This window comes from Myodes glareolus, chromosome 7, assembly GCF_982192425.1.
Source record: "Myodes glareolus chromosome 7, mMyoGla1.1, whole genome shotgun sequence".
In the NCBI taxonomy this organism is placed as follows: Eukaryota; Metazoa; Chordata; class Mammalia; order Rodentia; family Cricetidae; genus Myodes; species Myodes glareolus.
This window is the reverse complement of record NC_142032.1, coordinates 9,274,243-9,287,465: the sequence shown is the minus strand read 5'-3', so window position 1 is coordinate 9,287,465 and position 13,223 is coordinate 9,274,243. Positions and strand designations below refer to the sequence as shown.

At 38.4% G+C, this 13,223-nt stretch overlaps 1 pseudogene; it reads left to right on the top strand.

Annotated features, from left to right (window-relative positions):
• The first annotated feature begins 1,352 nt into the window (after positions 1–1,352).
• On the top strand, positions 1,353–1,941 carry LOC125393223 (large ribosomal subunit protein eL29 pseudogene; annotated as a pseudogene).
• The last annotated feature ends 11,282 nt before the right edge of the window (positions 1,942–13,223 follow it).

Genomic DNA, 13,223 nt, shown 5'->3' with positions numbered 1-13,223 from the left:
ACAGGAGCTAGTTCCAGGACAGGCACCAAAGCTACAGAGAAACCTTGTCTCGAAAAACCAAAAAAAAAAAAAAAAACAAAAAAAAACAAAAAAACCACAATAATATTTTGATCATACCCATGGCTGCACAGACTCCTTAGAGAGCTCTGCTAGCAGACTCAGCTGAGTTGATGAAGTCAGTGGCAGCTTTTCCCAAAGACCCCTTTTCTACAACAACATGACACAAACACCTTGAGGCAGAAATTGTTCATTTCTGTGCACAGTTTGAGAGTGCATGGAAAACGCAGGGAGAATCATGATAGTGAGACTAGGCATCTGCTGGTTTGTGTCTGCACTCAGGAAACAGAGAGATTGGAACGGTGCTTATCATCTTCTCCCTTGTATTCAGTCTCAGGGTGCCAGCTCAAAGAACAGTGCTCCCAAAATATGTGTCTGCACTACTCCTTAAACCTTTCCTGAAACACTCAGAGACACACCCTGATGTGGGAGGCTGGGACCACGCTTTCCATTTCCTAGACACCCAGACCCAAATAACAACACAGAAACTTTATTAATTACAGCACTGTTTGGCCAGTGACCCAAGCATATTTCTAACTAGCTCTTACATATTAAATTAACCGATTTTATAGTAATCTGTGTTGCCGCAAGGCTGTGGTTTACCAGTAGAGTTCTGGGCATCTTTCTCCTCCAGCAGCTACATGGCATCAGCCTGACTCTGACTCTGCCTATTCTCTCTCTCTCTCTCTGTCTCTCTCTCTCTCTCTCTCTCTCTCTATATATATATATATATATATATATATATATATGTATATATATGTATATATATATATATTTCCTGCCTAATTTTACTTTTACTCTGCTATCCATTGGCTGAGTTTCTTTATTAACCAACAGTAATAAAACATATTTACAGCATACAGAGGGGAATCACACATCAGAATGTCCCACTGTATGCTGTGAATATGCTTTATTGTCATTGATTAATAAAGAAACTGATTTGGACAATAGCCAGGCAGAATAGAGCTAGGCAGGAAATCCAAGCAGAGAGATAGGGAGAAACAAGGTGGAATCAGAGAGAAGCCAGCAGCCACTGAAGAAGAAAGATCCCAGAGGATTACTAGTAAGCCATTGGGCAAGTGGCAATACACAGATTATTAGAAATGGCTTAATTATATGTAGAGCTAGCCAGCAAGAAGCCTGAGCTATTGACTAAACAGTTTGCAACTAATATTAAATCTCTGAGAGTTTATTGAGAAACTGGCGGGCAGAAGAGAAACCTCCAGTTACAGCACCCATAGTTGTTCTAAACGCAATCAAGAAGACAACAAGCTCTTCCTCTTCCGGTCGCAGGCATTTCGGGAGCCGCCGGTTACCGTCCAGCCATGGCCAAGTCCAAGAACCACACCACACACAACCAGTCCCGGAAATGGCACAGAAATGGCATCAAGAAACCGCGGTCACAAAGATACGAATCTCTCAAGGGGGTCGACCCCAAGTTCCTGGGGAACATGCGCTTTGCCAAGAAGCACAACAAGAAAGGCCTGAAGAAGATGCAGGCGAATAATGCAAAGGCCATGAGTGCCCGAGCAGAGGCCATCAAGGCCCTGGTGAAGCCCAAGGTGGTGAAGCCCAAGGTGCCAAAGGGCCCCACCCGCAAACTCACCCGGCTCGCGTTGATTGCTCACCCCAAGCTTGGGAAGCGGATTAAAAGCTATATGGCCCGGGGTCGTAGGCTCCAAAAAACAAGACCCAAGGTTCAAGCCAAGGCAGAGGCCTCAGCTGCAGCTCAGGCTCCCAAAGGTGCCCAGGCCCCTGTGAAGGACCCATAAAAAAGGTCTCAGTCTGCCAATGTGAAGACAGATGGACTGGTGTGAATATCTACACAGTATTTGCAGATGATCAGGACCTTATGCTGTTTTTACAAATAAACTTGAGGCAAGATCTAAAAAAAAAAAAGATAACAAAAATTAAACCTTCCCCCCATGCATTCAGAAATTTACGAAAATCCATCAGAGACAGGAAATTATATTGTTCCATGGTTATGATAACTAAAAATATTATTTTGTGAAAAAACTGAAAAGAATACAGAAATAAAAAATAGAACTCCAAGCTTAGAAATTGAAATGTTTAATCAATGGTTTACAGAAAAAAATGCAGGGAGGAAAAAAGGAGGCTGAAGTATGGCCAAAATATCCGTGAGTGACCTAATGTGGATTTGCTGGCAAGTCTGACACAAGCGTGGTGGTTTCTTCCCCTACTAATGCCTCGTCACACATTTCTTTCTAATCATCATCATCTTTACCGATATCTTCAGTGGTCATCAGCATTTATTTTAAGTATTTTGACACAATATAATTTTTCATCGTCTCTAATACTTCAGTCCATAGTAAAACAGAAACACTACCACATAAATTAGAGTGGGTGCACCTAAGCTTAAGTTGTTAAAACTTGAAAATTGTTGGTCATGATGGGTCACACCTGCTATCCCAGCACTCAAGAGGCTCTGGCAAATGGGTTGCCATTGACTCAGAGATAACTTAAGATAAAAAGTGAGTTTTTTTTTACAGCATGTACTAAGCAGGAAGACCCTCTCTCAAAAGCAAACCAAACAACCAAGCAAAAACCCACAATACAAATATATGACCAAAATAATTAATTTAATTAATAGTATATACACAGATAAGTGTACTAGAAAGATACGATAAGACAACAAAAGAGAATTTAAGTAATTAACAAAGTAAGAAAATAGAAATAATTATTTACAAAATGCAAAGAGTGGGATAGGTTTTCTCTTTGGCCTTGTGGGAGTTTGGAACAGGAACTCAAACTGTAGCAGAAGAGATTACATCGATCACTGATTGCTGCCCATCAAGGGAAAGCGTTTTAAATAGCACACCACTACAAAAATTGCATCTTATTTGCTTGATCACCCTTTGATCCATACTTACTCATCACTGTGTGATACCTTTCGACCCACATAGTAATTCCTTAAGCTCCCAGGGAATCTACAATTCAGCTCCAAGGGGTTCTCTTGCCAGACAAGTTACCCAGCTGTTGGGAACAGTTAACAAAAAGGAGAGAAAAAGGCAGGCAATATTCCGTCTAGCTGATGAACCACTTCTTTCTGTTTGGGGGAGCCCTCAGTTCTGTTACTAAAGTCCTTTTTGAAAGCTTAAAGGCAGATTTGTGCTAAAAGAAGTATAAATAGTCAAGTAAAGGAATGATGGCTTACATTTTATCTACATGTATATATTATAAATACTGCAGTGTTTTGTTGGTCTCATTATTTCATAAAACTACACTTCAAGTGCTATAAAAAGTTCCCTAGTAGTTAAGAGAAAGAAAAAAAATTAAGTATAAAGCAAAGTTTTTATACAATCAGTGAAAATCTATGTAATATTTTTCAAATGTTTAGAAAGGAACTTTAAGTTGAGAGGCAAGTACATACACTAAGGTGTACATTTGGAAAAAGAGATGATCTCATGGCACATATTGTAAACAAAATAATTAAAATATGTATCAGAATGCAGAAGCACTCTGCTGGACAAATTATGCTCCCCCAAAATGTCTGAATTCTATTTCCCAGAACTTACTTATTACTTACTTCTCTCACTGCTGTAATAAAATACCCAGCAAAAGCAATTAAAAACAAACTGCTTTATTTCAGCTCACAGTTGAAGGGTACAGTCCGTCATAGCATTGAAATCCTGGCAGCATGAGCTTCAGATAGCAAGAATATCAGTCGTCAGCTCATTTTCACCTTTCTATTCAGTCTAGCACCCAAGGCTCTGCAATGATACCACCTAAATTCACAGTGAAGAATCTTATCTGAATTAGCCTAGACCAGAATTTCCCTCACAAGTACAGCCAAAGGTTTATCTTCTAGATGGTTCTAGATCTTTTCAAGTGGACAATCAGTATTAGCCATCTTAGCATGTGAATTTGTAACCTTACATTGCAAGGAGATTTTTTTTTCAATTGTGATTATATTAAGGATCTTGGAATGGTAAAATTGTTGTGGAAGAGACATGTGGGTGGGATGTAATCACTGAATCTTTATATAGTAAGGAGAACAATAGCTTATTACTCAAGGGTAAGAGCAAAGGCCATTGGAGAGGAAAGATATTATGCTCCCGTTTGAGGATGGACAAAGGAATTAGATGCCTCAAGCAAATGGAATAGACAGGAAGCAGTGTCTCCTCTGGTACCTCTATAATCTAAAACAGCCCAATGGATACTTCAGTGCCATGAAATACCTTCAGAAATCAGTCCTCTAGAAAGTCATGATGTCTGTGTTCTTTTAAGCCACTGGATATTGCTGAATCTTACAAAGACATTAAAGAACTATAGCAGATTGTCAATGACTCTGTCATCAGTACATAGGTGTCCATCTGTTAGAAATCTGGAGGGAGGTGGCACTTGTGCCAAGATACTTGTGTACATAGATACAAAAAAATAAATAATAAGTGTAAAAAAAACTGTTTTGACCACTCTCTAAATATTTAGGAGTCATCTGTGCACCTTTTGGTAACTATTTAGTTAATTAGCCTATATAGTAACTAGAGGATTTGGGTTTGGTGTTTAATTTTTGCAGTTCTTATTTTATTTTAAATGCAAACCCTTGTCTGAAATATAAGCAGCAAAGATTCCTGTTGTGGAATATTAGTTGAAGATGTGTTACATTTGTTTATGCTGTGGAACACTTGTTTGATGATGCCAAGATGTGTTGCATTATTTTATGTTGTATTTGTTTAACTCTATGAAACTGTGTTACTTTGCTTGTCTAAAACACCTGATTGGTCTAGTAAAGAACTGAATGGCCAATAGCAAGGCAGGAGAAAGAATAGGCGGGGGCTGGAAGGCAGAGAAAACAAATAGGAGTAGAAATCTAGAAAGAGCAGATGGGGAAAAATTAAAGGAGGAGAAGAGGACATTAGGGGCCAGCCACCCAGCTTCATAGCTACAGAGCAAGCCACAGAGTAAGAAGTAAAGAAAGGTATGTAGAATAGAGAAACATAAAAGCCCAGAGGCAAAATATAGATGGAATAATTTAAGGAAAAACTGGCTAGAAATCACCCAAGCTAAGGTGGGCATTCATAAATAAGCCCCCATATTTATTTATTTGGGAGCTGGGTTGTGGGCCCCAAGAGCTAGAAGAGCAAAAACAACCAACTGCAGATTCTCTTCCTTCTAGAGGGTGCTTTTTTACTGATGCTTTCCAACAATGTGCAGGTTTATTTAATGTCATGCAATCCCATCTGTCAGTACTTGAGGAGGTCTCCTGTGCTTTAATTGGTAAAAATCTATTCAAAGTGTTTTAAGATTTCTTCTCTTCTCCGTCAGAATGACTAATAAGAAAGCAAATGGCAACAATTGCTAGTGAAGCTGTGTAGAAAAAGAAGCTCTTATTCACATTTGTTAGGATTGCAAATTAACGTGTCCACTGTAGAAATCAGCATGGAGGTTCCTCAGAAATCTAAAATAGAACTGAGTAAATGCCAAAAGGTCTCTAAGTTCTCCCATAATGGCATTTGCACATCCATATTTATTGCTACATTGTACACAGTAACTAGGAAATGTAACTAGCATAGATGTCAATTAACGTTCAGATAAAGCAAATCTGGTATATGTGCACAGAAGGACTTCATTCCACTCTAAAAGAAAAATTAAATCATAACAATTGCAGAAAAAAATGATGAACTGGAAGTTACTATGTCAAACAAAGTAACACAGACTCAGAAAAACAAACAACACAGATTTTCTCTCCTGTGCAGATCCTCAATTTTAGTTTCTATATGTGCATGCATGTGAATGTAGGTCATGATATTAAAAGAAGGCAAAGTTGGTGAAAACGAGTAAGGAGGTCTTAAGGGATGAACAAATGTAACATGAAAGTAGAAGTGGCAGTAGGGAGAAGAGGAATGGGATGAGCCAGGAAGGGTTAAGAGAGGAAGGGACTGGTGTCAGAGGCAGGGTACAAAAATAAAGTAAGCATGAAAATTCTGTAATCAAGTCCATTGCTTTTAATGATAACTTTTAAAAATAAAAGTTTAAATAGCATGTTTTTTCTTGTCTCTCAATCTGACCAAGCAAGGTAGAAAACTAAATGCAATGAGCAAATCATTTATATGTGGTTGGCAAGTGAGGTTCTGAAGGAAGCTGGTGAGTTTACCCAAATGGAGGCAAGGCTGAACACTAAGCAGGATTATTATAAAGGAGATGTAGAATGGGAGTTGTGTCACATGATTCTCTTGATGTTTCACTTCTCGGCTCTGCCAATAACTAAGGTTTTAGATCCACTGCCACAGAGAAGAGCCATGTAAGCCCAATGCTCCTGGAAGGAGAAAAGTCAACATAACAACTACTAATTAGTTCTTAGAGAGCTTCAGAAACGACCCCTCAGCCTTCACTTTAAACTAGTCTGCTGCAATTTAGAGGCAGATAGCACACAGCAATAACATTTCTGTGTACAACCATAGAAGGTACGGAAAAGCCAGTGTGAGCCCTGTCTTTACCAGCTCAGAATCCTGATGGTTATCCAGCCTCATCTTTGAGCCTAATTGCTCTCTAGTTATATACAAAACAATCTGGGTCCACCAGGGAAAACAGCTTGAATATAATCATAATTATAGACTTTCCGGCTTCTGCCATAGCTTCGCTTGCATAGGTTCTCATTACAGCAAGTGGGTTGGTTTCATTCACTTTGAAATGTAAGATGGAACAGGGGAGGGAAGAGGAGATAAATGACCAAACAAAATCAAGTTACAGAGAACAGCTTTGAGGGAATCAGAAAGGACATTAAACTTAAATGCACTTGCAATACCTGAAACCCAGACCTAATTTTGGTATCTTTATTTCAATTACATTTTATATTTTTATTACTATCTCAATTTTTTGTGATTTTCCAAAATATAGAGATGAAGTTTCCAAAGAAAAGTGGTTTAAAATCAAGTATCATAAATATCATGTGCTCTGAGTACTCATTTAGAAGCAATGGATATGACAGTGTTCCACTTGAGAAACTCAACATGGTAAATTAGGATGCTGGTTACTTACATGCAGAGCAGGGGAAATGCCTTGGAAAGAGAATTACCACAATTCCAAACTCTGTAGTTCTGTATCTTCATAACTTTGAACCATAGCACCTTCATGCAGTTCTAGGAGGGAGCTACTCTGCAAATTAATGTTTCTAAACTCACACATGTAGCCCCTCCTGTGAAGAATGCCTGCTTCCCTCATCGTCTGGATGCACTTGGTAAAATTTCTCCTTCAATTTGGAGCTTAAGCCCCCTCTCATTAGATATTTACTGGCCTCTTTCGGTAAAACTGAGAGTAAGTTTTCTAAATAATTCAAATAACCACTTATTGGTTCCATAATAAGAATGAAAGAGTGGGTTCTATTTAACACATTATTATAGTAATAACTAATATTATTTTTTTACTTGATATGCTTTATATTTTATTTGTGTGACTACAAATATTCCTATAAACAGCTTGTTTTTTCATTATAACAAGACAATTTTGATGTGAATTTTTCTAAAAAAAATCTAACTAATTTTAATTTCTATGTATAATGGCATAGGAAGGTATAACCATAATGTGTGGTCTAAAAATTGTAACCATTGTATAAATTTTTATTAATTAATTTATTTATTTATTTATTAAAAATTTCCACCTCCTCCCCACCTCCCTTTTCCTTCCCCCACTCCACTTCCCCCTCCCTCTCCAGTCTTAAGAGCAGTCAGGGTTCCCTGCCCCATGGGAAGTCCAAGGTCCTCCTTCCTCCATCCAGGTCTATAAAGGTGAGCATCCAAACAGACTAGGATCCCACAAAGTCAGTCTATGCAGCAGAATAAAAACCCAGTGCCATTGTCCTTGGCCTCTCAGTCAGCCTTCATTGCCAGCCACATTCAGAGTGTCCAGTTTGATCACATGCTCCATCACTCCTAGTCCAGCTGGCCTTGGTGAGCTCCCATTAGATCAGTCCCACTGTCTCAGTGGGTGAACGCACCCCTCGTGATCCTGACTTCCTTGCTCATGTTCTCCCTCCTTCTGCTCCTCATTTGGATGAATATCTTGCATATCATCATAGAACCTTCATCTGGCAATGGATGGAGATAGCGACAGAGACCCACATTGGAGCACTGGGCTTAGCTCCCAAGGTCCAAATGAGGAGCTAAATAAGAAGGTGAACCCAAAGAAAATCATGAAGTTATCCTCCTGGATATTGGAAGTAGACAAGATTGCCATGAAAAACTTGGGTGCATGGGTGTGTGTGGGGGGGGTGGATGTAAGGGGAGATGGGTAGTGAGAAGAGAGAAGGGGAGAATACAGGAGAGCTTGGGAGAATGGGAAGGGTGGGATGGAGGAAGGGTGGATATGGGAGCAGAGAAGTAAATATCTTAATTAAGGGAGCCATTTTAGGGTTTGCAAGAGACTTGATTCTAGAACTCTCCTCGTACAGTTCCTCATGTTATGGCGACCCCAGCCATAAAATTATTTTATTTGCTACTTCATAACTGTCATTTTGCTACTGTTATGAATTATAATATCAACATCTGTGCTTTCTGGTGGTCTTATCCAACTCTATGAAAGGATCATCTGGCTCCCAAAGAATTTGCAAACTTTCTGGTTGAGAATCACTGCTTGAAGGTTTCAAAAGACCACACCATTCAGTCAGGTCTCTCTACCTTGTGTGTAAGGACGAGATTTGAATTATAAGGTACTGATCTAAGGTTCATGTCTGTAGGCCTGCTGCAGTTTTCCCCACCATTGATGGCCATGCTCTAACTTTGTGGAAATATAACTCCCAAAGTGAACACTTGATTTTACAAGTTTCCTTGGACCTGGTGTCATTTATCATGTCAACAGAAACATAATGGAGAGACATTCTGTCTCTTAAATCCACCCAGAGAAACCAAAGAGTATTACCCACTGATAACTTCTGGTTTCTCAATAGATTTTTTTTCCTCAAAACTATGACAGTAGAGAAATTTCAAGACAAAACAATAGAAGTTATTGTTTCTTTATATTTTGTTTTTAACTGAGGCATCTTTAAATGGTACCTGCAGCACAGAGAATGGTCAACAAGATAAGAATTACCATGTTCCTGAAGTTGTATTTTTTCCTAACTCAAGGGCAAGAATGCTTCAATCAACACCTTTGGCAGGTGACAAAAAATTCTTATGCTTATTAGGGAATATAAAAGATGGTCATGGTGTGCATTTTTAAAAGACATTCAGTGAAGTTTATAAGGAGCTCCTTGTTAAGAAGAAATTTCCCTTACTGTATTTACAATACTTCGATAATTTATTTTAGGGAAATCTAATTATTTTACCTCCAATCATTCTCATCATCAAAAATTTAACCTTGGAGCTGTAGTTAAATGGCCTTCCAAATATTTATATTATTATTCAGAGACAGCTCTAACCTTTGATCATAGAAGCCTCCCTCAGTATAGGTAAACTATTGAAGTTGGGAATTCATAACTTGTCAAAGTGTTGAGAACAACTTATTACTGAGTTCTTGCCCCATATTTGACACCTATGTCACCCCTCACAAAACCTAGACGAGGCCCATCATGGAAGAGGGAGTGGAAGGATTGTGAGAGCTGAAGTATGGGATATATGCAGTGGGACGTTAACTTCTAGATACGATGTGATTGTTTCAGTCATGAACACATAGCATCTAGGACTCCATTCATGTGGCCTGAAACAAAAATAAAGGTAATTGAGGGTTATTAGGGTAAGAAGGGGGCCAGTGGGGAATAACTGGGTTGCCAGAAGTAGGATGGAAAAGAGACTAGGGAGGAATAAATATGATCATATACATCATATACAAGTATGATATCATCAAGAATAAAATAATAATTAAAACAATTCAGTCTGCATCAAAATGTTTTCTGCATTTTGATGTCTTTTTTGAGCTATCTGAGGGTCCCTATTAACTTCACAAGACAGTAGGTTCTTAAGCACAAAAAAGGTATGGATGGCTCAGTGTTGCTATGTAAGCTTATCCAATGGTAAGTCATTTTACTAACAAGTTGATTTTGTAAAAGCCTTTGGAAACACTGAGGCATACTGGCCTATTGGAATTGGTGAAGTGGGGACTTGGGAGACTAGGGGAAGAGGGATCTGTAAAGAGAAATGGCAGGAATTCAATTCTTGGTAGAACAGGTAAGGGGCTGATTCATTCAATCAAGGTGTATAAATATCAGAAGCCTTTGCATTTGTGCCCCTGAGATTGTAAAAACAGATGTAGAGAAGCAACTTCTGAGACTATGAAAGCATGGTGGGCACCATTTTACCCAGAGTATGAGGAGGATGAAGGGTGTTTTACATACAAGGTTCAGCAACTGTGTTCCCAAGTAGAGGGCCCAGAAAAATGTGAAAAAGTCATCATAGCAGCATGAAAATAAAACCTTGTGGTAGGGCTTTTTATACAGACGGTACTCTAGTTCCATCGTTTGCTAACTCGGTGTCACTGGGCAAATAATTTCATCTCTCGTTTCTGTGAAATGACCGTATTAGTGCCCAAATGTAAGATTTGTTTAAAGTGTTATAGTGGGAAAGATTCATGAATTGTGTATTACAAACAATAACACTTCATGGAACTAAAGTGGGTTCTATTCACACCTGCAGGAGAAATAAGGGACATTTTTGGTGACATCATTCCCAAAAGAACAAAAGCATTTTACATGTTCTAGAGTGCTAATACCAAGACATTAGTCTACCACAAAGCAGTAATATTTATATTCTATATAAATTCTGTTAAAAAGAATTCTGTGATAGATGGGTGGTGTTTGTAATTAGTAAAAGACCTCAATTACAATGTTCTAAACTTATATTAAAACAGAGTGTTTTGTTTTTATTTGTTTTATTATTGTTTAGGGTATGAGAAGAAGTTATACTCTACTACCCTTTATGAAAAAGTATCCATGTACTTGAAGTGATGAGCAATCAGAGAATTTTGTGATGATTCTTGCAAGGATGTTCCCTTCTGATCACAGTTCTAGGACAAGAAGTCCCAATTACCAATATTAAGTTTAATTTTCCACCCAGAGGACAGGATTATTCTTCTTGAGAAAGCCATTGCTCATATTTTGCATCCTTATTTTGTTCTAGTTTCTGGTGAATTTGACCACAGGAATGCAGCAAATCTTGCTGACTATTGATATAGCTGATTTCAGCAGGAGTTACAAATTTTAGTCTAGAGAGAAATTGACCCGAGGAGAGAAAATCTCTTTTAGGGTAATTTTCTTCATCCATTTGTCATTGCAGTTAGGGCTTCCTGCCAGCACATTATTGGTCATACTTATTTTTCCTGAAATTGAGTCCACTATGCGAATGAGTTGACTCAGAGGAAACCCTTCACATAATATCACGGTGTACATTTATTAGCAAATTATATTCTTCCACAAATAAAATAGAACTAATGAAGAATGGGAAGAAGAGGAAAGATATGGGAAAGAGGGAAGAAAGAGAAGGAGGAGGAAGAAAGTGGAAAGAAGTGTAAGAAGGTATTGGGGATAGAAGGGATAGAATGGGGAGAGATGGTTGGACACTTGGCTCTAGGAAGCAAGAATGAAAAACACACACAAAGAAAAGACTTTGTGAATTGGAGACTGGGAGGAGCTGCAAAAATCCAAAGCCAGTGTGTTCCTTGGGGTGTGGTGTGCACATCCTACAGAACTGACTTCAGTAGACAACAGCTCCCAGAGTCATCAGTGTACCCCTTCTTAATCCCTACATATCTCTGGGGCTTAAAATGTTGGCTCAAAAACACTGTGGGTTTGGCGATTTTATACATTCGAACAGGAAGGTGATAATTAATCCATCCTTAACTCTCCATGTTCTTCTGTGCAGCAAAACTTATGAACTAAAGCTGAGAAGTTTGGAATTAAGGTAAGTCAGGCAGCTTTACTTTCCCCCCAACTGATGACACTTATATTACAAGTTTACATCCCAGTCCATCCATTTTTTTTTCTTTGAGTTCTAAGACAGGTGAACGTCAACGGGAATCAAGAAAGAAGCCAAGAAATTGCTGCCATGGTCTCCAGATGTTCCAGAGCCATAAAGTTCCCATCTTCCCTCTCAGAAACATCAAGAGTGGAACTGTCAGACATCATCTCATTATCTACTATGGTTGCACCGTATTGGTCCAAAACTAGAATTAATGCTCCCAGCCCCTCTATGTGACTGGTTATCACACCAACATCCTATTCAAACTAGTCATTAACACTCTTTCAATGGGAGCACCTACATCTATGGTCTGCACATGACAAAATTGGGGCTATACATCTGTAGAGTCCTCTTTTCCTGTCATAAGCTCCATCAAACTTTGCCTCCAGGACAAGTACAATAAACACATAAATACATGGTACACAAGTAGTGATATTTTGTCTATAACTACACATTCTGCAAGGACAGAGGCCTTGTATCCCAGAGCCAACTTCTGCTTTATGTACACTGGAATCTTACCCTTTCCTACAGTGAAAATATCTATGTAGTTTATAGCTCATGCTGTGAAACATATCTATTAATAGTGGAAAAATTAAAAAAAAAAAACTCCCTTTGGAGAAAAGCCAGCGTGACTCCAGGAGGCTAGTGGTGATTGTTCCAAGTAATTATTAAAACTAATAGCTACTGTTTAAGCTGAGAAAAGCAATCCCTTAATAACTATAAACTAGTTTATTGTCAATTGAAGTCGCCAAAGAATATTTCAGGGTTCTCACAAGTAGCTTCTAATGGGTTTCTTCTATATAAACACATGCTGTCATTTCTCATGCACACACACTTGTACACACACACACTTGTATACACACACACACACACACACACACACACACACACACCCTTACCTTACAGCCTAATTAGTTATCTACTGGGTATTTATTCCAACTTTATGTAGTTCTTTCCTTAACTTTTTAGCATGTGTTGTTTATCCGATCTAAAATTTAAGTACACTGAGAAGATAGCACATTTTTTTTCTTCACAGTAGCCATTACACCATTGAATAATGTTTATGCTAACACTTAAGGATAACAACCACACCTTATGTCTTATGAAAATTAAGAAGCTCTTTAAGTATCTCTTTTTTTCTTTTAAATTATATAGCAAGTTGTGATGTTTAAGCCCAAGTTAACTGTTAGAAAGTTAAAGAGAAGCATTAGTTTTACCAGATAGACATAATTCATCAGGGAGCAAATGCTGAATCACCTAAAG